Source organism: Rhinopithecus roxellana, unplaced genomic scaffold (assembly GCF_007565055.1).
Source record: "Rhinopithecus roxellana isolate Shanxi Qingling unplaced genomic scaffold, ASM756505v1 contig967, whole genome shotgun sequence".
In the NCBI taxonomy this organism is placed as follows: Eukaryota; Metazoa; Chordata; class Mammalia; order Primates; family Cercopithecidae; genus Rhinopithecus; species Rhinopithecus roxellana.
Genome location: NW_022144717.1, coordinates 63762 through 91044, shown reverse-complemented (window position 1 = coordinate 91044; position 27283 = coordinate 63762). Strand labels below are relative to the sequence as shown.

The window sequence follows — 27283 nt, the reverse complement described above, 5'->3', positions numbered from 1 at the left end:
ATTATATCTGTTACATTTATATTGCATAATTATATCTATTATATCTATTTTTTATATCTTTATCTATTATATATATAGTCTATCTTTTATACCTGTATCTATTATATCTACTTCTTATAGATATATATTATATCTATTATATCTATATTTTATACCTATATCTATTATATCTATATTTTGTACCTGTATCTATTGTATCTATTATGTCAATATTCTATACCTATATCTATTATATCTCTTATGTCTAAATTTTATAACTATATCTATTATATCTATAATGTCTATATTTTATACCTATATATATCATATTTATTATGTCTATATTTTATACATATATATCTTATCCATTATGTCTATATTTTATACCCCTATATATCATATCTATTATGTCTATATTTTATACCTATATCTATTATATCTTTGAGGTCTATATTTTATACCTCTATCTACTATATCTATTATGTCTATGTTTTATACCGATATCTATTATATCTGTTATATTTATTTTTCATAATTATATCAATTATATCTGTATTTTCTTCTGGAATCTATTATATCTATTATGTCTATATTTTATACCTATATCTATTATATCTGTATTTTATACCTACATTTATTATAGCCATTATATCTATATATTATACCTATATATATTATATCTGTATTTTATACCTATATCGATTATATCAATTATATTCATATTTTATACCTATATGTATTATATCTATATTTTATACCTATATCTATTATATCTATTATATCTGTATTTTATACGTATATCCATTATATCTATTATATCTGTATTTTATGTCTGTATGTATTATATCTATTATGTCTATATTTTATACCTATGTGTATTATATCTATTATGTCTATAGTTTATACCTATATCTCTTATATCTATTATGATAATATTTTATACCTATATCTATGGTATCTATTATGTCTATGTTTTATACCTTTAACTATTATATTTATATTTGATACCAATATCTATTATATCTATTTTCTATATTTTTTATCTCTATATGTATTGTCTATATTTTAAACCTATATCTATTATATCTATTATGTCTATATTTTATACCTGTACCTCTTATGTCTATTATGTCTATATTCTGTACCTGTATCTGTTATATCTATATTTTCTACCTCTGTCTATTATGTCTATATTTTATACCTTTATCTATGATATCTATTATGTTTATGTTTTGTAGCTATGTCTTTTATATCTATTATGTCTATATTTTATACCTGTATCTATTATGTCTATATTTTATACCTTTATCTATGATATCTATTATGTCTATATTTTATACCTATATCTTTTATATCTATTATGTCTATATTGTATACCTAAATCTATTATATCTCTTATGTCTATATTTTATACCTATATCTATTGTATGTATTATGTCTATATTTTTCCCTATATCTATTATATCTATTATGTCAATACTTTATACCTATATTTATGATGTCTATATTTTATACTTGTATCGATTATATGTATAATGTCCATATTTTATACCTATAACTATTATATCTCTTAAGTCGATATTTTATACCTATATCTATTATATCTATTATGTATATATTTTATACCCATATCTTTTCTGTCTATTTTTTATACCTATATCTATTATATCTCTTGTATCTATGTTTTATAACTTTATCGACTATACCTCTTATGTCTATATTTTATACCTATATCTTTTATATCTATTGTGTCTATACTTTATACATTTATCTATTATGTCTATATTTTATACCTATATCTATTATATCTTTATGTCTATATTTTGTACCTATATGTATTATATCTCTTATGTTTATATTTTATACCAATATCTAATATGTCTATATTTTATTCCTATATATATTATATCTATTATATCTATATTTTATACCTATATCTATAATACCTCGTCTGTTTATATTTTACAGGGATATCTATTATATCTATTATGTCTATAATTTATACCTATATCTATTATGTCTATATTTTATACCAATATCTATTATGTATGTTATGTCTATATTTTAAACCAATGTCCATTATATCTATTATATCTATATTTTATACTTATATGTATTGTATCTAGTATGTCTTTATTTTATACCTATATCTATTATACCTCGTCTGTTTATATTTTATACCTATAACTATTATATCTATTATGTCTATATTTTATACCTAAATCTATTATGTCTATATTTTATACCTATATCTATTATATCTTTCATGTCTACATTTTATACCTATATCTATTATATCTATGATGTCTATATTTTATACTTATATCTATTATATCAATTTTGTCTATATTTTATACTTATATCTATCATATCTCTTATGTCTATATTTTATACGTATATTTATTATATCTATTATGTCTATATTTTATACCTTTATCTATTATATCTATTATATCTATATTTTATACCTATATCTATTATGTCTATTATGTCTATATTTTATACCTATATCTATTATATCTATTATGTCTGTATTTCATACCTATATCTATTATATCTATTGTATATATTTTATACCCATATTTATTATATGTATTATGTTTATATTTTATACCTATAACTATAATATCTATTACGTCTATATTATATCCCTATATTCATTATATCTGTTATGTCTATATTTTATACCTATATCTATTATATCTATTATGTGTATATTTTATACCTATATCTATTATATCAATTATGTCTATATTTTATACCTACATCTATTATATCCACTATATCTATATTTTATAACTATATCTATTATATCTGTTGTTTATACCTTTGTGTGTTATACCTATTATATCTATATTTTATAACTATATCTACTATACCTATTATAACTATATTTTATACCTATATCTATTATATCTATATTTTATACCTATAACCATGTTATCTGTTATATCTATATTTTATACCAATATCTGTATCTATGATATCCATATTTTATACCTATATCTATTATATATATTATATCCATATTTTATACCTATATCTGTTATATCTATTATATCTATATTTGATACCTATATCTATTATGTCCATATTTTATTCCTATATCTATGGTATCTATTAAGTCTATATTTTATACCTATATCTATTATGTTTATATTTGATACTTATATCTATTATATCTATTTTCTATATTTTAAACCTATATTTTAAACCTATATTTATTATATCTATTATGTCTATATTTTACAACTATATCTATCATATCTTTCATGTCTACATTTTATACTTATATCTATTATATCTATGATGTCTATATTTTATACTTATATCTATTATATCTATGATGTCTATATTTTATACCTATATCTATTATGTCTATATTTTATACGTTTATCTATTATATCTATTATATCTATATTTTATACCTATATCTATTATGTCTATTGTGTCTATATTTTATATGTGTATCTATTACATCTATTATGTTTATATTTTATACCAATATATATTATATTTATTATATCTATTTTTTGAACCTATATCCATTATATCTTTATTGTATACCTATATGTATATCTATTGTGCCTGTATTTCATAGCGATATCTGTTATATCTATATTTTATACCTATATCTATTATATCCATATTATCTATATTTTATACGTATATCTATCTCTATTATATCTATATTTTATATCTATATCTATTATATACAATATATATATTTTATACCTATATCTATTATATCTATAATATCTACATTTTATACCTATATCTCTTATATCTATATTTTATATCTATATCTATTATACCTATTATATCTCTATTTTATACCTATATCTATTATATCTAGTGTGTATATATTTTATACCTATATGTATTATATCTATTTATCTATATTTTATATCTATATCTATTATATCTATTATGTCTATATTTTATAACTATATCTGTTATAGCTATTATGTCTATATTTTATACCTATATCTATTTTATCTATATTTTATAACTATATCTATTATAACCATATTGTATACTTATATACATTTTATCTATGTTTTTTACCTATATCAATTATATCTATTATATTTATATTTTTTATAATTATATCTATTATATCTATATTTTCTATCTATATCTATTATATCTATTGTCTGTATTTTATACCTGTGTCGATTATATCTTTTTTTATACGTATATGTATTATATGCATATCTGTATTTTATGCTTATATCTATTATATCTATATTATATACCTGTGTCTATTATATCTATTATGTGTATATTTTATACCTGTATCTAATATATCTATTATGTCTATATTTTATACCTATATCTCTTATATCTATTATGTCTAAATATTATACCTATATTTATTATGTCTATATTTTACACCTATATCTATTCTGTCTATATTTTATACCCCTATCTATTGTATCTTTTATGTCTATATTTTATACCGATATCTATTGTATCGATTATGTCTATATTTTATACCTATGTCTATTACATCTATTGTGTCTATATTTTATACCTATGTCTGTAATATCTATTATGTCTGTATTTCATACCTATATCTATTATATCTATTATGTCTATATTTTATACCTATATGTATTGTGTCTATATTTTATACCTATATCTATTATATCTCTTATGACTATATTTGATACCTATATTTATTATATCTACTATGTCTATGTTTTATACGTATGTCTATTATAACTGTTATGTCTATATTTTATAGGTATATCTATTATGTCTATATTTTATACCTATATCTATTAGATTTATTATGTAGATATATTATACCTATGTCTATTATATCTATTATGTCTCAATTTTATACCTCTCTTATATCTATTATGTCCATATTTTATACCTATATCTATTAAACCTACTTTGTCTGTGTTTTATATGTATATCTATTGTATCCATTATGTCTATATAATTTACCTATATCTATTATATCAATTATGTCTATATTTTATACGTGTATCTATTATATATTTTATGTCTATATTTTGTACCTATATCTATTATATCAATTATGTCTATATTTTATACGTGTATTTATTATATCTATTATGTCTATATTTTATACCTATTTCTATTATACCTATTATGTCTATATTTTATACCTATATTTCTGATACGTAAATTTTATACCTATATCTATTACATCTTTATTTTATACCTATATCTCTTATATCTCTATTTTAGACGTATGCCTATTATATTTATTATGTCTACATTTTATACCTATGTCTATTATATACATTATGTCTATATTTTATACCTATACTTATTATATCTATTATGTCTACATTTTATACATCTATGTTTTGTATCTATTATGTTTATATTTTATAATTATATCTATTATGTCTATTATGTGTATATTTTTTACCTGTATCTATTATATCTATATTTTTTACCTATCTCTATTATGTCTATATTTTATACCTATGTCTATTATATCTATTATGTCTATATTTTACACCTATATCTATTATATCTATTATGTCTGTATTTTATACCTATACCTATTATGTCTAGATTTTATACCTATGTCTATTATGACTATTATCTCTATATTGTATAACTATATCTATTATATCTATTCTGTGTATATTTTATTCCTATCGCTATTATGTATATATTTTATACGTATATCTATTATATCTATTAGGTGTATATTTTATACATATATCTATTATATCTATTATGTGTATATTTCATACCTATATCTATTATATCTATTATGTCTATAGTTTATACCTGTATCTTTTATGTCTACTTTTTATACCTATATCTATTATATCAATTATATCCATATTTTATACCTATATCTATTATATCTATATTTTATACCTATATCTATTATGTCTTTATATCTATATTTTATACATATATCTATATCTATTATATCTATATTTTATACCTATATCTATTATATCTCTTATATCTATATTTTAACTATAGCTGTTATATCTATTATGTCTATATTTGATTGCAGTATCTATGTTATCTATTATGTCTATATGTATTATATCTATTATGTCCATACTTTATACCTTTATTATATCTATTATGTGTATATTTTATAACTCTATCAATTCTATTTTTATGTCTATATTTTATACCTCTATTATATCTTTTATGTCTATATTTTATACCTATATCTATTATATCTATTATGTGTATATTTTATACCTATATCTTTTATATCTATTATATCTATATTTTACATCTATATCTATTATAATTATATTTTATACCTATATCTCTTGTATCTCTATTTTAAACCTATATCTTTTATATCTATTATATTTATTTTTTATAATTATTACTATTATATCTATATTTTATTCCTGTATCTATTATATCTATTATATGTATATTTTATACCTATATCTATTACATCTATATTTTATACCTATATCTATTATATCTATTATGTCTATATTTTATACCTATATATATATTATCTATTATGTCTATATTTTATACCTATCTCTATTAAGCCTATATTTTATACCTATATTTATTATATCTATTATGTCTATATTTTATACGTATATCTATTATGTCTATATTTTATACCTATATCTATTGTGTCTATATTTTATGCCCCATCTATTATATCTTTTATGTCTATATTTTATACCGATACCTATTGTATCTATTATGACTATATTTTATACCTAAGTCTATTACATCTATTATGTCTATATTTTATACCTATATCTATAATATATAATATGTCTGCATTTCATACCTATATCTATTATATCTATTATGTATATATTTTATACCTCTATCTATGATATCTATTATGTCCATATTTTATACCTATACCTGTTATGTCTGTATTTTATATCGATATCTATTATATCTACTATGTCTATATTTTATTCGTATATGTATTATATATATTATGTCTATTTTTTATACCTATATCTATTCTATCTTTTATGTTTATATTTCTTACGTATATCTATTATATTTATATTTTATACCTGTATCTATTATATGTATTATGTCTACATTTTATACCTATATCTATTATACCTATAATGTCTATATTTTTTCCCTATATCTAGTATATCTATTATGTCTGTATTTCATACCTATATCTATTATATCCATTATATCTATATTTTATACCTCTATCTATTATTTCTATATTTTATACCTATGTCTATTATATCTACTATGTCTGTATTTCATACGTATGTCTATTATATCTATTATGACTATATTTTATACCTATATCTTTTATGTCTATATTTTATACCGATATCTATTATATCTGTTATGTCTTTATTTTATACCTATATTTATTATAACTCTTATGTCTATATTTTATACCTATATCTATTGTATCTATTATGTCTGTATTCTATACCTATATCTATTATATCTATTATGCCTATATTTTATACCTATATCTGTTGAGTCTATTATGTCTATATTTTATACTTATATCTTTTGTATGTATTATGTCTATATTTTATAGCGATATCTGTTATATCTATTATGTCTCTACTTTATACCTATATCTATTATGTCTATATTTTATACCTGTATCCATTATACTTATTATGTCTATATTTTATACCTATTTCTATTATATCTCTTATGTCTGTATTTTTTACTATATCAGTTATATCTATTATGTTTATATTATATACCTTTATCCCTTATGTCTATATTTTATACCTATATCGATTATATCTATTATGTCTGTATTTTACACCTATATCTATTATATCTATTGTCTATATTTTATACCTGTATCTATTATATCTATTTTTTATACGTACATCCATTATATCTATTATATCTATATTTGATAACTATATCTATTATATCTATATTTTATACCTGTATCTACTATATCTATTATGTCTATGTTTTAACCTATACCTATTATATCTATTATGTCTGTATTTTATACCTATATCTCCTATATCTATTATATCTATATTTTATACCTATATCTATTATGATTATATTTTATACTTATATGTATTATGTCTATTATGTCTATACTTTATACCTATATCTATTATATCTATTATGTCTATATTTTATACCTATATCTATATCTATTATGTCTATATTTTATACCTATATCCATTATGTCTCTATTTTATACCTATATCTATTATATCTATTATGTCTATATTTTATACGTATATCTATTATATCTATATCTTATACCTATATCGATTATGTCTATTATGTCTATATTTTATACCTATATGTATTATATCTATTATGTGTTTATTTCATTCCGATATCTATTAAATCTATTATGTCTATTTTTGATACCTATATGTATTATATCTTTTATGTCTATATTTTATACCTATATCTATTATATCTGTTATATCTATATTTTATACCTGTATCTATTATAACTATATTTTATACCGATATCTATTTTATCTATATTTTATACCTTTATTATATCTAGTACATTTATATTGTATAATTATATCTATTATATCTATATTTTATACCTATTTCTATTATATCTGTTATATCTATATTTTATACCTATATCTATAATATCTATATTTTATACATATATCTATTTTATCTATTATATCGATATTTTATACCTATATCTATTATATCTATATTTTATATCCCTATCTTATATCTTTTATGTCTATATTTTATACCTATATCAATAACATCTATTATGTCTGTATTTCATACCTATATCTATTATATCTATTATGTCTATATTTTATACCTATAACTATTATGTGTATATTTTATACCTATATCTATTATATCTATTATGGCTATATTTTATACCTATATATATTATATCTATTATGTCTATATTTTATACCTATATCTATTATATCTATTATGTCTACAATCTATACGTATATCTATTATATCTATTATGTCTATATTTTATACCTATATCTATTATATCTATTATTTCTATATTTTATACCTATATCTATTATATCTGTATTTTATAGATATATCACATATATCTATTATGTCTATATTTTATAACTCTATCCAATATATCTGTTATATCTATTATGTCTATATTTTATGCCTGTATGTATTATATCTCTTATGTCTGTATTTTATACCTATATCTATTATATCTATTTTTTTACCTATATCCTTTATATCTATTATATCTATATTTTATACTTATATCTATCATATCTATAATGTCTATGTTTTATGCCTATATCTATATTTTATTCTTATACCTATTATAACAAAATTTTATACCTTCATACATTATATCTATATTATTTCCTGTATCTATATCTATTATATTAATATTTTATAATTATATCTATTATATCTATATTTCATACCTATATCTATTCTATCTATTGTCTATATTTTATACCTGTATCTATTATATCTTTTTTATACATATATCTATTATATCTATTATATCTATATTTTATACCTATATCTATTATATCTATATTTTTTACCTGTATTTATTAAATCTATTATGTCTATATTTTATACCTATATCTATAATATCCATTATGTCTATATTTTATACCAGTATCTATTATTTCTATTATGTGTATCCTTCATACCTGTATCTATTATGTTTATTCTGTCTACATTTTATACCTATAGGTATTATATCTATTATATCTATATTTTATACCTATATCGATTATATCTATTATTTCTATGTTTTATACCTATATCTATTATATCTATTATGTCTACATATTATACCTACATATATTATAATTATTATGTCTGTATTTTATCCGTATATCTATATCTATATTTTATACCTATATCTATTATAACTGTATATTATACTTAAATCTATTATGTGTATTATGTCTACATTTTATACCTATATCGATAACATCTGTATTTTATCTATATCTATTATATTTATTATGTCAATATTTTATACCTATATCTATTCTGTCTTTATTTTATACCTATTTGTGTTATATCTTTTATGTCTATATTTTATAAGTACATCTATTGTATCTATTATGCCTATATTTTATACCTATATCTATTATATCTATATTTTATACCTGTATCTATTATATCTACTATGTCTATATTTTATAACTCTATCTCTTATATCTATTATGTATATATTTTATACCTATATCTATTATGTCTATATTTTATACCTATATCTATTATATCTATTATGTCTATATTTTATACCTATATTTATCATATGTATTATGTCTATATTTTATACCCATATATATCATATCTATTGTGTCTATCTTTTATACCTATATCTATTATATCCTTAATGTCTATATTCTATACCTTTATCTATTATAACTATATTTTATACCTATATCAATTATATCTATTATGTCTATATTTTATACCTATATTTATTATGTCTATTTTTTATACTTCTATCTGTTATATCTATTCTATCTATATTTCATACCTATATGTATTATATCTTTTATTACGATATTTTATACCTATATCTATTATATCTATTATGTCTATATTTTATACTTATATCTATTATATCTATTATGTGTATATATTATACCTATATCTATTATATCTATTATGTCTATATTTTACAACTATATCTATTAAATCTATTTTATCTATATTTTATACCTATATCTGTAATAACTATATTTTATACCTATATATATTATATTTCATACCTATATCTATTATATCTATTATATTTTTATTTTATAATTTTATCTATTATATCTCTATTTTATATCGGTATCTATTATATCTATTATATCTATGTTTCATACCGATATCTATTGTATCTATATTTTATACGGATATCTATTATATCTATTGCATCTATATTTTATACCTATATCTATTATATCTATTATGTCTATATTTTATACCTATATCTATTGTATGTATTATGTCCGTATGTTATACCTATGTCTATTATATCTATTATGTCTATACTTCATACCTATATCTGTTATGTATATATTTTATACCTGTATCGATTATATGTATGATGTTTACCTTTTGTACCTATATATATTATATCTCTTATGTCTATATTTTATACCTATATCTATTATATCTATTGTGTGTTTACTTTATACCTATATCTACTATGTCCATATTTTATATCTATATCTCTTATATCTATTATGTCTATATTTTATACTTCTGTCTTTTATATCTATTTATCTGTATTTTATGCCTATATCTATTATGTCCATATTTTATATCTGTATCTATTATATCTATTATGTCCATATTTTATAACTATATCTATTATATGTCTTATGTCTATATTTTATACCTATATCTATCATATCTATTTTGTCTATATCTATTATAACTATTATGTCTATATTTTATACCTATATCTATTATATCTATTGTTTCTTTATTATACCTATATCTATTATATCTGTAGTTTATACCTATATCTATTATATCTATTATGTCTATATTTTATACCTATATCTATTTTATCTATGTTGTCTATATTTTATACCTCTCTCTATTATATCTTTTAAATGTATATTTTATTCCTATATCTATTATATCTGTTATGTCTATATTTTATACCTCTATCACTTATATCTATTACGTCTATATTTTATATTTATATCTATTATGTCTCTATTTTATACCTCTATTATATCTATTATTTTCTATATTTTATACCTCTATTATATCTATTATGTCTATGTTTTATACCTGTATCAATTATATCTATTATGTATATATTTTATACCTCTATCTATTATATATATTATGTGTATGTTTTATGACTCTCTATTATATCTGTTATATCTATATTTTATACCTATATCTATTATATCTTTTAAGTCTATATTTTAAACCTATATGTATTATATCTATTATGTCTGTATTTTATACCTCTGTTATATCTCTTATGTCTATATATTCTACCTCTATCTATTAAATCTATTATGTCTGTATTTTATACCTCCATCTTTTAGATCTATTATGTCTACATTTTATACCTCTATATATTATGTCGATTATATCCATGTTTTATAACTATATTTATTATATCAATTAAGTCTATATTTTATACCTATATCTATTATGTCTATATTTTACCTATATCTATTATTTCTATTTTGTCTATATTTTCTAGCTGTATCTATAATATGTATTATGTCTATATTTTATACCTATATCTGTTATATCTATAATGTCTATATTTTACTCCTATGTCTGTTATGTCTATATTTTATAACTCTATCTATAATATCGATTAAGTCTGTATTTTATACCCTATCTATTATATCTATAATGTCTATATTTTACAACTCTATCTCTTTTATCTATTATATCTGTATTTTATACCTATATCTATTATATCTATTATGTCTATATTTTATACCTATATCTATTATATCCATTTTGTCTATGTTTTATACCTCTATCTATTATATCTATGATATCTATGTTTTCTATCTCTATCTATTACATCTATTATGTCTATATTTTATATTTCTATTGTATCTATTATCTCTATACTTTATACCTCTATTCATTATATCTATTATATCTAAATGTGTATATTTTATACCTCTATCTATTATTTCTATTATGCCTGTATTTGATACCAATATCTATTATGTCCGTATTTTATACCTATATCTATTGTATCTATTATGTCTATATGTCATACCTATATCTGTTATATCTATTATGTCTATATTTTATACCTATATCTATTATATCTATTATGTCTACATTTTATACCTACATCTATTATATCTATTATGTCTATATTTTATACCATAACCATGATGTCGTTTATGTCTATGTTTTATACATATATCTATTATATTTATAATGTATATATTTTATACCTCTATCTATTATATCTATTATGTCTATATTTTATACCTATATCGGTTATACGTATTATGTCTATATTTTATCCCTCTGTCTATAATATCTATTATGTCAGTATTTTATACCTATATCCATTATGTCTATTATGTCTATATTTTATACCTATATCTATTATATCTATTATGTGTATATTTTATACCTATATCTATTATTTCTATTATGTCTATATTTTTTACGTGTATCTATTACGTGTATATTTTATACCTATATCCATTATATCTACTATGTCTATATTTTATACGTATATGTATTATATCTATTATGTCTATATTTTATACCTATATCTATTATATCTATTATGTCCATAATTTATACCTATATCTATTATATCTATATTTTATACATATATCTCTTATATCTATTATGTCTATATTTTATACTTCTATCCATTATATCTGTTATATCTATTATGTCTATATTTTATACCTGTATCTATTATGTCTATATTTTATACATATATCTCTTATATCTATTATGGCTATATTTTTTACCTATATCTATTATATCTATACTTTATACCTCGATCTAATATATTTATATTTTATACCTATATCTATTATATATATTATGTGTATATTTTATAACTCTATCTATTATATCTATTATGTCTATTTCTTATACCTATATCTATTATATCTATAATGTCTATAATTCATACGTCTAGTTCATCTATTATGTCTATATTTTGTAACTCTATCTTTTATATCTATTATGCATATATTTTATACCTATATGTATTGTATCTATTATGTCTATATTTTATACCGATATCTATCATAACTGTTATGTCTATATTTTATACCTATATCTATTAAACCTATATCTATTATCTATTATCTATTATATTTTATACCTATATTTAATGTAATATATTTACATTTTATACCTTTATCTATTATATCTATTATGTCTATATCTACAATATCTATTATGTTAATATTTTATACGTATATCTATTATATCTATTGTCTATATTTTGTACCTATATTTTTTATATCTATTATGTCTATATTTTATACCTCTACTATCAATTATGTCTATATTTTATACCTATATCTATTATATCTATTATGTCTATTTTTTATGCCTATGTCCATTATATCCACTATATCCATATTTTATACCTATATCTATTATGTCTATATTTGATACCTATATCCATTATATCTATTATATCTATATTTTATACATATATCTATTATATCTATTGTCTGTATTTTATACGTGTATCTATTACATCTTTTTTATAACTGTATCTATTATATCTATTATTTCTATATTTTATACCTATAACTATTATATCTATATTTTGTTCCTGTATCTATTATATCTATTATGTCCATACTTTATACCTATATCTATTATATCTATTATGTCTATATTTTATACCTATATCTATTATATCTATTATGTCTGTATTGTATACCTATATTTATTACATCTATTATGTCTATATTAGATAACTATATCTACTATATCTACTATATCTATTATGTCTATATTTTATACCTATATCTATTATATCTATATGATATACCTATATCTATTATAACTATATTTTATACCGATACCTTCTATATATATTTTATACCTTTATCTATTATATCTATTTTATTTATATTTTATATCTATTATATCTGTATTTTATACCTATATCTATTATTTCTATTATATCTATATTTTATACCTATATCTATTATGTCTATTTTATCTACATTTTATACCTATATCTATTATATCAATTATGTCTATTTTTTATAACTATATCTATTATGTCTATATTTTATACCTATATCTATTATGTATAGTGTCTATATTTTATACCTATATCTATTATGTTTATATTTTATAACTATACCTATTATATCTGTTATGTCTATATTTTACACCTATATGTATTATGTCTAAGTTTTGTACCTATATCTATTATGTTTATTATGTCTATATTTTAGAACTATATTTATTATATCTATTATGTTTACATTTTATACCTATATCTATTATGTCTATATTTTATACGTATATGGATTATATCTGTTATGTCTATATTTTATACCTCTATCTATTATATCTATTATGTCTTTATATTAGACCTATATTATATCTATAATGTCTACCTTTTATACCTATATCTATTATGTCTATATTTTATACCTATATGGATTATATCTATTATGTCTATATTTTATAGCTGTATCTATTATATCTATTATGTCTATATTTTATACCTATGTTATATCTATAATGTCTACATTTTATACCTATATCTATTATGTTTATATTTTATACCCATATCTATTATATCTCTATTTTATACCTATATCTATTATATCTATTATGTCTATATTTTATACCTATATCTATTATATCTATTATACCTATATTTTATACCTATATCTATTATAACTATTATGTCTATATTTTATAACTATATCTCTTATACCTATTATGTCTATATTTTATACCTATATCTATTGTGTCTATATTTTATACCTATATCTATTATGTTTATATTTTATACCTATATCTATCATATCTATGATGTCTATATTTTATACCTATATGTATTACATCTTTTATGTCTATATTTTATACCTATATCTATTATATCTATTATGTCTATATTTTATACCCATATCTATTATATCTATTATGTCTTTATTTTAAACCTATAACTATTATATCTATTATGTCTATATTTCATACCTATATCTATTATAACCATTATGTCTATATTTTGTAACTATATCTATTATGTCTGTATTTTATACCTATATCTATTATAATTACTATGTCTATATTTTATACCTATATCTATTATATCTATTTTGTCTATATTTTATACCTATATCTACTATATTTATTATGTCTATATTTAATACCTATATCTATTATGTCCATATTTTATACGTATATCTATTATATCTATTTTGTCTATATTTTATATCTATATTATGTCTATATTTCATACCTATATTTATATACCAGTTATGTCTATATTTTATACCCATATCTATTATATCTATTATGTCTATATTTTATACCTATATCTCTTATGTGTGTATTTTAAACCTATATCTATTATATCTAATATGTCTATATTTTATACCTATATCTATTATGTCTATATTTTATATCTATATCTATTATATCTATTATGTCTATATTTTATACCTGTATCTATTATAACTATTATGTCTATATTTTATACCTATATCTATTGTATCTATTATGTATATATCTTATACATATATCTATTATATCTATTATGTTTATATTTGATACCTATATCTTTTATATCTATTTTGTCTATATTTTATATCTATTTCAATTATGTCTGTATTTAATCCTGTATCTATTATATCTTTTATATTTTTATTTTATACCTATATCTATTATATCTATTATGTCTATATCTTATACATATATCTATTATATCTAATATGTGTATATATTATACCTATATGTATTATGTATATATTTCATACCTACATTTTTATACCAGTTATGTCTATATTTTATATCTATATCTATTATATCTAGTATGTCTATATATTATACTGATATCTAATATGTCTATATTTTATACCTATATCTATTATGTCTACTTTGCTCTATTTTATACCTATATCTATTATATCTATTATGTCTATATTTCATACCTATATCTATTGTATCTATTATGTCTATATTTTATACCTATATCTTTTATATATATTTTCTCTATATTTTATACCTATTTCAATTATGTCCATATTTTATTCCTATATCTGTTATGTCTATATTTAACACCTGTATCTATTATATCTACTATGTCTATATTTATACCTATATCTATTATGTCCATATTTTATACCTATATCTCTTATATCTATTATGTCTATATTTTATATCTATATCTATTATATCTATTATGTCTGTATCTTATACCTATATCTATTATATCTATTATGTCTTTATTTTAAACCTATAACTATTATATCCATTATGTCTATATTTTATACCTATAGCTATTATATCTACTATGTCTATATTTTTCACCTATATCTATTATATCTATTACGTCTATATTTTAAACCCATCTCTCTTATATCTATTATGTTTATATTTTATATCTATTATATCTATGTCTATATTTTATACCTATATCTATTTTGTCTATATATTATACGTATATCTATTATGTCTATATTTTATACCTATATCTATTTCATCTATTATGTCTATATTTTATACCTATATCTATTATATGTATTATGCCTATATTTTATACCTATATCTATTAAATCTATTATGTCTATATTTTATATCTATATCTATTATGTCTATATTTAATACCTATATCTATTATATCTATTATGTCTATATTTTATACATATAATTATTATATCTAATATATCTATATTTCATACCTATATCTATTATGTCTATATTTTATATCTATATGTATTATATCTATTATGTGTATATCTTATACATATATCTATTATATCTATCATGTCTATATTTTATACCTATATTTATTATATCTATTTTGTCTATATTTTATACCTATATCTTTTATATCTATTTTGTCTATATTTTATACCTATTTCAAGTATGTCTGTATTTTATTTCTATATATAATATATCTATTATGTCTGTATTTTATGCCTATATCTATTATATCTCTTACGTCTATATTTTATACCTATATCTATTATATCTATTATGTAAATATATTATACATATATCTATTATATATATTATGTCTATATTTCATACCTATATGCTATTATATCTATTATGTCTATATTTTATACCTATATTTATTATATCTATTATGTCTATATTTTATACCTATATCTATTGTATCTATTTTGTCTATATTTCATACCTATATCTATTATATCTATTATGTCTATATTTTAAACCTGTATCTATTATATCGATTATGTCTACATCTTATACATATATCTATTATATCTATTATGTCTATATTTTATACCTATATCTATTTTGTCTGTATTTTATATCTATATCTATTATGTCTATATTTTATACCTATATCTATTATATCTATTATGTCTATATTTTATAACTATGTCTATTAAATCTATTATGTCTGTATTTTATACCGATATCTATTATGTCTATATTTTATACCTATATCTATTATATCTATTATGTCTATATTTTATAACTATATCTATTAAATCTATTATGTCTATATTTTATACCGATATGTATTATGTCTATATTTTATACCTATATCTATTATATCTATTATGTCTATATTTTATACCTATATCTATTAAATCTATTTTGTTTATATTTTATATGTATGTCTATTATGTCTATGTTTTATACCTATATCTATTATATCTATTATGTCTATATTTTATACCTATAATTATTATATCTAATATGTCTATATTTTATACCTATATCTATTATGTCTATATTTTATATCTATATCTATTGTATCTGTCTATATTTTATACCTATATCTATTGTATCTATTAAGTCTATATCCTTTTTTTTTTTATCAGGCTTAATTCACTTTATTTTTCTGTATAAAAAGCCTATGTTGTAGCCACAGCTGGAGCCTGGGTCCACTGCACGGAGACTCTGGTGTGGTTCTTGACAAGGTGGTCAGTGAATTCCTGATAGATAGTCTTGGTAAACACAGTCTCCTTCCATACATCAGGGGTCAGGTAGCTGTAGGTCTTAGAGATGGCAACAAAGGTGGCCTTGGCGAAGTTGCCCAGGGTGGCAGTGCAGCCCCGGGCTGAGGTGTAGCAGTCATCAATACCAGCCATCATGAGCAGCTTCTTGGGCACAGGCGCTGAGACGATGCCAGTGCCCCTGGGTGCAGGGATGAGGCGCACCAGCACAGAGCCACAGCGGCCTGTCACCTTGCAAGGGACGGTGTGGGGCTTGCCGATCTTGTTCCCCCAGTAGCCTCTGCGCACCGGGACAATGGAGAGTTTGGCCAGGATGATGGCCCCACGGATGGCGTTGGCCACCTCCTTGGAGTACTTAACACCCAGGCCGACGTGGCCATTGTAGTCCCCGATAGCAACAAACGCCTTGAACCTGGTGCGCTGACCAGCACGGGTCTGCTTCTGCACTGGCATCATCTTCAAAACCTCATCTTTGAGAGAGGCCCCCAAGAAAAAGTCAATGATCTCAGATTCCTTAATGGGCAGAGAGAAGAGGTAGATCTCCTCCAGGGACTTGATCTTCATGTCCTTGACCAAGCGGCCCAGCTTGGTGACGGGCATCCACTCCTATATCTGTTATGTCTATACTTTATACCTATATCTATTATGTCTATATTTTATACCTGTATCGATTATATGTATTATGTGTATATTTTATAAATATATCTATTATATCTCTTATGGCTATATTTTATTCCTATATCTATTATATCTATTATGTTCATATTTTATACCCATATCTATTATGTCTATATTTTTAACCTATATCTATTATATCTATTATGTCTATATTTTATACCTATATCTATGATACCTCTTATATCTATATTTTATACCTATATCTATTATATCTATTGTGTCTATACTTTATACCTTTATCTATTATGTCCATTTTTTTAACTTTATCTATTATATCAATTATGTCTATATTTTATGCCTATATCTATTATATCTATTATGTATATATTTTATGCCTCTATCTATTATATCCACTATATCTATATTTTATACCCATATATATTATATATATATTTTATACCTATATCCATTATATCTATTATATATATATTTTATACATATATCTATCATATCTATTATGTTCATATTTTATGCCTATATCTATTATATCTATATTTTATACTTATATCTATTATAACCATATTTTATACCTATATCCATTATATCTATATTGTTTTCCTATTTGTATTATATCTATTATATTTATATGTTATAATTATATCTATTATATCTATATTTCATACCAATATCTATTATATCTATTGACTATATTCTATACCTGTATCTATTATATCTATTTTTTATACATATATCTATAATATCTATTATATCTATATTTTATACCTATATCTATTATATCTATATTTTGTACCTGTATCTCTTATATCTATTATGGCTATATTTTAAAGCTATGTCAATTATATCTATTATGTCCATATTTTATACCTATATCTATCATATCTATTATGTCTATATTTTATATATATACCCATTATGTCTATATTTTATACCTTTATCTATTATATCTATTATGTCTATTATTTTATACCTATATCTTTTATATCTAGTATGTCTATATTTTATACCTATATTTATCATATGTAATATGTCTATATTTTATACCCATATATATCATATCCATTGTGTCTGTGTTTTATACCTACATCTGTTATATCTCTAATGTCTATATTTTATATCTATATCTATCATAACTATATTTTATAACTATATATATCTATATTTTATACCTATATCTATTATACCTAATACGTCTGTATTGTATACCTATATTTATTGTCTATTTTTTATACTTATATCTATCTATTATGTCTATATTTCATACCTATATGTTTTATATCTTTTATTACTGTATTTTATACCTATATGTATTATATCTATTATGTCTATATTTTATCCCTATATTTATTATATCTATTATGTGTATATATTATACCTATATCTATTATATCTATTATATCTATATTTTATAACTATATCTATTATATTATATCTATATTTTATACCTATATCTACTACAACTATATTTTATACCTATATATATTATATCTATATTTTATACCTATATCTATTATATCTATTATATTTATATTTTATAATTTTATCTATGATATCTATATTTTATATCTGTATCTATTATATCTATATTTTATACCGATATCTATTGTATCTCTATTTTAAAGGTATGTCTATTATATCTGCTATATATATATTTTATACCTATATCTATTTTATCTATATTTTATACCTCTATCTATTATATCTATTTTGTCTATATTTTATACATATATCTATCATATCTATTATGTCTGTATTTTATACCTGTATCTATTATATCTATATTTTCTAACTATGTCTATTATATCTATATTTAATACCTATATCCATTTTATCTGTTATATCTATATTTTATAACTATATATATTATATCTATTATATCTATATTTTATACCTATATCTATTATATCTATATTTCACTCCTATATCTATTATATCTATAATGTCTATATTTTATACGTATATATATTATGTCTATATTTTATACCTATATCTATTATATCAACTATGTGTATATTTTATAGGTATATGTGTGATATCTATTATGTCTATATTTTATACCTATATCTATTATACCTATTATGTCTATATTTTATACCTATATCTATTTTATCAGTTATATTTTATTTTATAACTATATCTATTATATCTATATTTTATACCTGTATCAATTATAAATATTATATCTATACTTTATACCTATATCTATTATGTCTGTATTTTATATCTTTATCTATTATATCTATTATGTCTATGTTTTATACCTATATCTATTGTATCTGTTATGTCTATATTTTATACCTATATCTATTATAATTATTATGTCTATAATTTATAACTATATCTCTTATATCTGTTGTGTCTATATTTTATACCTATATCTTTTGTATCTATTATGTCTACATTTTATACCTATATCTATTATATCTATTAAGTCTATATTTTATACTTATATATATTATATTTATTATGTCCATATTTTATACCTATATCTATTATAACTATTATGTCTATATTTTATAACTATATCTCTTATATCTATTATGTATATATATTATACCTATATCTATTATGTCTATATTTTTTACCTCTATCTATTCTCTCTATTATATCTATATTTTCTATCTATATCTATTATGTCTATATTTTATACCTATATCTATTATATCGATGATGTGTATATTTTATACCTATATGTATTATATATTTTATGTCTATATTTTATACCCATATCTATTATATCTATTATGTCTACATTTTGTAACTATATCTATTATATCTATTATGTGTATAATTATACCTATATCTATTATATCTATTATGTCTGTATTTTAAACCCATATCTATTCTGTCCATATGTTATACCTATATATATTATATCTATTATGTCTATATTTTATAGGTATATCTGTATATATATTATGTCTATATTTTATACGTATATGTATTATATCTATTATGTCTATATTTTATACCTATATCTCTTATATCTATAACTATATTTTATACCTATATTTATTATATCTATTATGTATATATTTTTTACCTTTATCTATTATATTTTTATATCTGTATTTTATACCTATATCTATAGTATCTATTATGTCTATATGTTATACCTATATCTATTGTATCTATTATATCTATATTTCATACCTATATCTATTGTATCTATTATATCTATACATGATACCTATATCTATTATGTCTATATTTCATACCTATATCTATCATATCTATTATGTCTGTATTTTATTCCTGTATCTATTATATCTATTATGTCTATATTTTATACGTATATCTATTATGTCTATATTTCATACCTATATCTATTATATCTATTATGTCTATATTGTATACGTATAACTATTGTATGTATTATGTCTAAGTTTTATACCTAAATCTATTATGTCTATATTTTATACCTATGTCTATTATATCTATTACGGCTATACTTTATACATATATCTATTATGTCTATATTTTATACCTGTATCGATTATATTTATTATGTCTATATTTTATACCTATATCTATTATATCTCTTATGTCTATATTTTTTACCTATATCTATTATATCCATTATGTTTATATTTTATGCCTATATCTCCTATGTCCATATTTTATATATATATCGATTATATCTATTATGTCTATATTTTATACCTATATCTATTATACACCTTATGTCTATATTTTATAGCTATATCTATTATATCTAGTATGTCTATATTTTATACCTATATCTACTATGTCTATATTTTATGCCAGTATCTATTATATCTATTATATCTATATTTTATATCTTTATCTATTATATCTATTATGTCTATATTTTATTCCTATATCTATTATATCTATTAAGTCTATATTTTATACCTATAACTATTATATCCACTATATCTATATTTTGTACCTATATCTATTATATCTGTATTTGATACCTATATCCATTATATCTATATCTATATTTTATACCTATATCTATTGTATCTATTATATCTATATTTTATCCCTCTATCTATAATATCTATTATGTCTATATTTTATAACTCTATCAAGTATATCTATTATGTCCATATTTTATACCTATATCGATTATATCTATTATGTCTATATTTTATACCTGTATCTATTATATCTATTATGTTTATATTTTATCCCTCTATGTATTATATCTTTTATGTCTATATTTTTTTTTATACTTTATGTTCTAGGGTACATGTGCATAACGTGCCGGTTTGTTACATATGTATACTTCTGCCATGTTGGTGTGCTGCACCCATCAACTCGTCAGCACCCCTCAATTCATCATTTATATCACGTATAACTCCCCTATGAAATCCCTCCCTCCTCCCCCCTCCCCCCTCCCCATAATAGGCCGCAGTGTGTGATGTTCCCCTTCCCGAGTCCAATTTTATAACTCTATCAATTATATCTATTATGTCTATATTTTATACCTCTATTATATCTATTATGCCTATATTTTATACCTATATCTATTATATCTATTATGTCTATATTTTATATCTATATCCAATATGTCTATTATGTCTATATCTTATACCTATATATATGATATCTATTATGTCTATATTGTATACCTATATCTATTAAGAATATATTTTATACCTATATTTATTATATCTTTCATGTCTATATTTTATACCTATATCTATTATGTCTATATTTTATACCTATATCTGTTATGTCTATATTTTATACCTATATATATTATGTCTATATTTAATACCTATATCTATTATATCTATTATGTCTATGTTTTATACCTATACCTATTATGTCTATATTTTATGAATATATCAATTATATCTATATTTTATACGTATATCTATTATATCTATTATATCTATAATTGATACCTATATCTATTATATCTATATTTTATACCATTATCTATAATATCTATTATGTGTAAATTTTGTACCTTTATCTATTATATCTATTATGTCTCTATTTTATACCTATATCTATTATATCTCTTATATCTATATTTTATAACAATATCTATTATATCAATTTTGTCTATATTTTATACCTGTATCGATTATATGTATTATGTCTATATTTTATACCTATATCTATTATATCTCTTATGTCTATATTTTATACCTATATCTATTATATCTATTATGTTTATATTTTATACCCATATCTATTATATCTCTATTTTATACCTATATCTATTATATCTATTATGTCTATATTTTATACCTATATCTATTATAACTCTTATGTCTGTATTTTATACCTATATCTATTATATCTATTGTGTCTATACTTTATACCTATATCTATTATGTCTATATTTAATATCTTTATCTATTATATCTATTAGGTCTATATGTTATAACTATATGTGTTATATATATTATGTCTATATTTTATGCCTATATCTATTATATCCACTATATATATTTTATACCTATATCTATTATATCTATATTTGAAACCTATATCCATTATATCTATTATATCTATATTTTATACATATATCTATCATATCTATTATTTGTATATTTAATGCCTATATCTATTATGTCTATCATGTCTATATTTTATACTTATATCTATTATAACGATGTTTTATATCTATATCCATTATATCTATATTTTTTTCCTATATATATTATATCTATTATATTTATATTTTATAATTATATCTCTCATATCTATATTTTATAACTATATCTATTATATCTATTTTCTATATTTTATACCTGTATCTATTATATCTATATTTTATACATATATCTATCATATCTATTATATCTATGTTTTATACCTATATCTATTATATTTAAAATGTATATATTTTATACCTCTATCTATTATATCTATTATGTCTTTATTTTATACCTATATCTGTTATACGTATTATGTTTTTATTTTATCCCTCTATTATATCTATTATGTCTATATTTTATTCCTATATCTATTATATCTGTTATGTCTGTATTTTATAACTATATCTATTATATCTATTACGTCCATATTTTTTACGTATGTCTACTATATCTATTATGTCTATATTTAATACCTATATATATTATATCTATTATGTCTAAATTTTATACCTATATCTATTATGTCTATATTTTATATCTATATCTATTATACCTATTAAGTCTATATTTTATACCTATATCTATTATATCTATTATGCCTATATTTTATACCAATATTTATTATATTTATTATATCTATATTTTATACCTATATCTATTATATCTATTATGTCTATTTTTTATACCTATATCTATTATGTCTATATTTTTTACCTATATCTCTTATATCTATTATGTCTATATTTCATACCTATATCTATTATGTCTATATTGTATACCTATATCTATTATATCTATTAGATTTGTATTTTATCATTATATCAATTATACCTACATTTTATACGTATATCTATTATATCTATTATATGTATATTTTATACCTATATCTATTATATCTATATTTTATAACTTCATGTATTATATCTATTATGTCTATATTTTATACCTATATCTATTATACCTCCTATGTCTATATATTATACCTGTATCTATTATATTTATTGTGTCTATACTTTATACCTATATCTATTATGTCTATATTTTATATCTTTATCTATTATATGTATTATGTCTATAATTTATACCTATATCTATTATATCTATTATGTCTGTATTTTATGCCTATATCTATTATATCCACTATATCTATAATTTATACCTATATCTATTATATCTATATTTGATACCTATATCCATTATATGTATTATATCTCTATTATATACATATCTATCATATCTATTATGTCTATATTTTATGCCTATTTCTATTATATCTATTTATCCATATTTTATACTTACATCTATTATAACCATATTTTATACCTATAACCATTATATCTGTATTTTTTTCCTATATCTATTATATCTATATTTATATTTTATAATTATATCTATTATATCTATATTTTATAATTATGTCTATTATATCAATATTTTATACCTATATCTATTATATCTATTGTCTGTGTTTTATACCTCTATCTGTTTTATCTATTTTTTATACATATATCTATTATATCTATTTTATCTATATTTTATAGCTATATCTATTATATCTATATTTTTACCTGTATCTATTTTATCTCTTGAGTCTATATTTTATACCTTTATCTATTATATCTAGTATGTCTCTATTTTATACCTATATCTATTATATCTATAATGTCTATATTTTATACCTATATCTATTATATCTATTATGTCTGCATATTATAGCTATATCTATTATGTCTATATTTTATAACTATACTTATTATAACTATTATGTCTATATTTTATAACTATATATTATGTCTTTATTTTACACCTATATCTATATCTATTATGTCTATATTTTAAAAGTATATATTATGTCTATATTTTATATCTATATCCATTATATATATTATGTCTGTATTTTATATCTGTATCTATTATGTCTATATTTGACACCTATATCTATTATATCTGTTTTGTGTATATTTTACACGTATATCTATTATATACTTATGTCTATATTTAATACCTATATCTATTATATCTATTATATCTAAATATTATACCCATATCTACTATGTCTATTTTTTAAAACAATATCGATTATATCTATTATGTCTATATTTCACGTCTGTATCTATTATATCTATTATGTCTATATTTTATACCTATATCTATGATATCCATTATGTCTACATTTTATACCTATATCTATTATATCTTTTATGTGTATATTTTCTACCTATATCTATTACATCTATTTTGTCTATATTTTTTATACCTATTATGTCTATATTTTATACCTATATCTATTATCCCCATTGTCTATATATTATACCTATATCAATTATCTATAGGTTATACCTATTTCTATTATATCTATTATGTCTATATTTTATACCTATATCTATTATATCTATTGTGTCTATGTTTTATACCTATATTTATTATATCTATTATGTCTATATTTTATACCTATATCTATTTTATCTATTATGTATATATTTTATACCTACATCTATTTTATCT

General features: G+C 19.6%; 1 pseudogene; it reads right to left on the bottom strand.

Moving 5' to 3' along the window:
- Positions 1-18455: 18455 nt before the first annotated feature.
- LOC115896237 lies at positions 18456-19164 on the bottom strand (annotated as a pseudogene).
- Positions 19165-27283: the final 8119 nt, after the last annotated feature.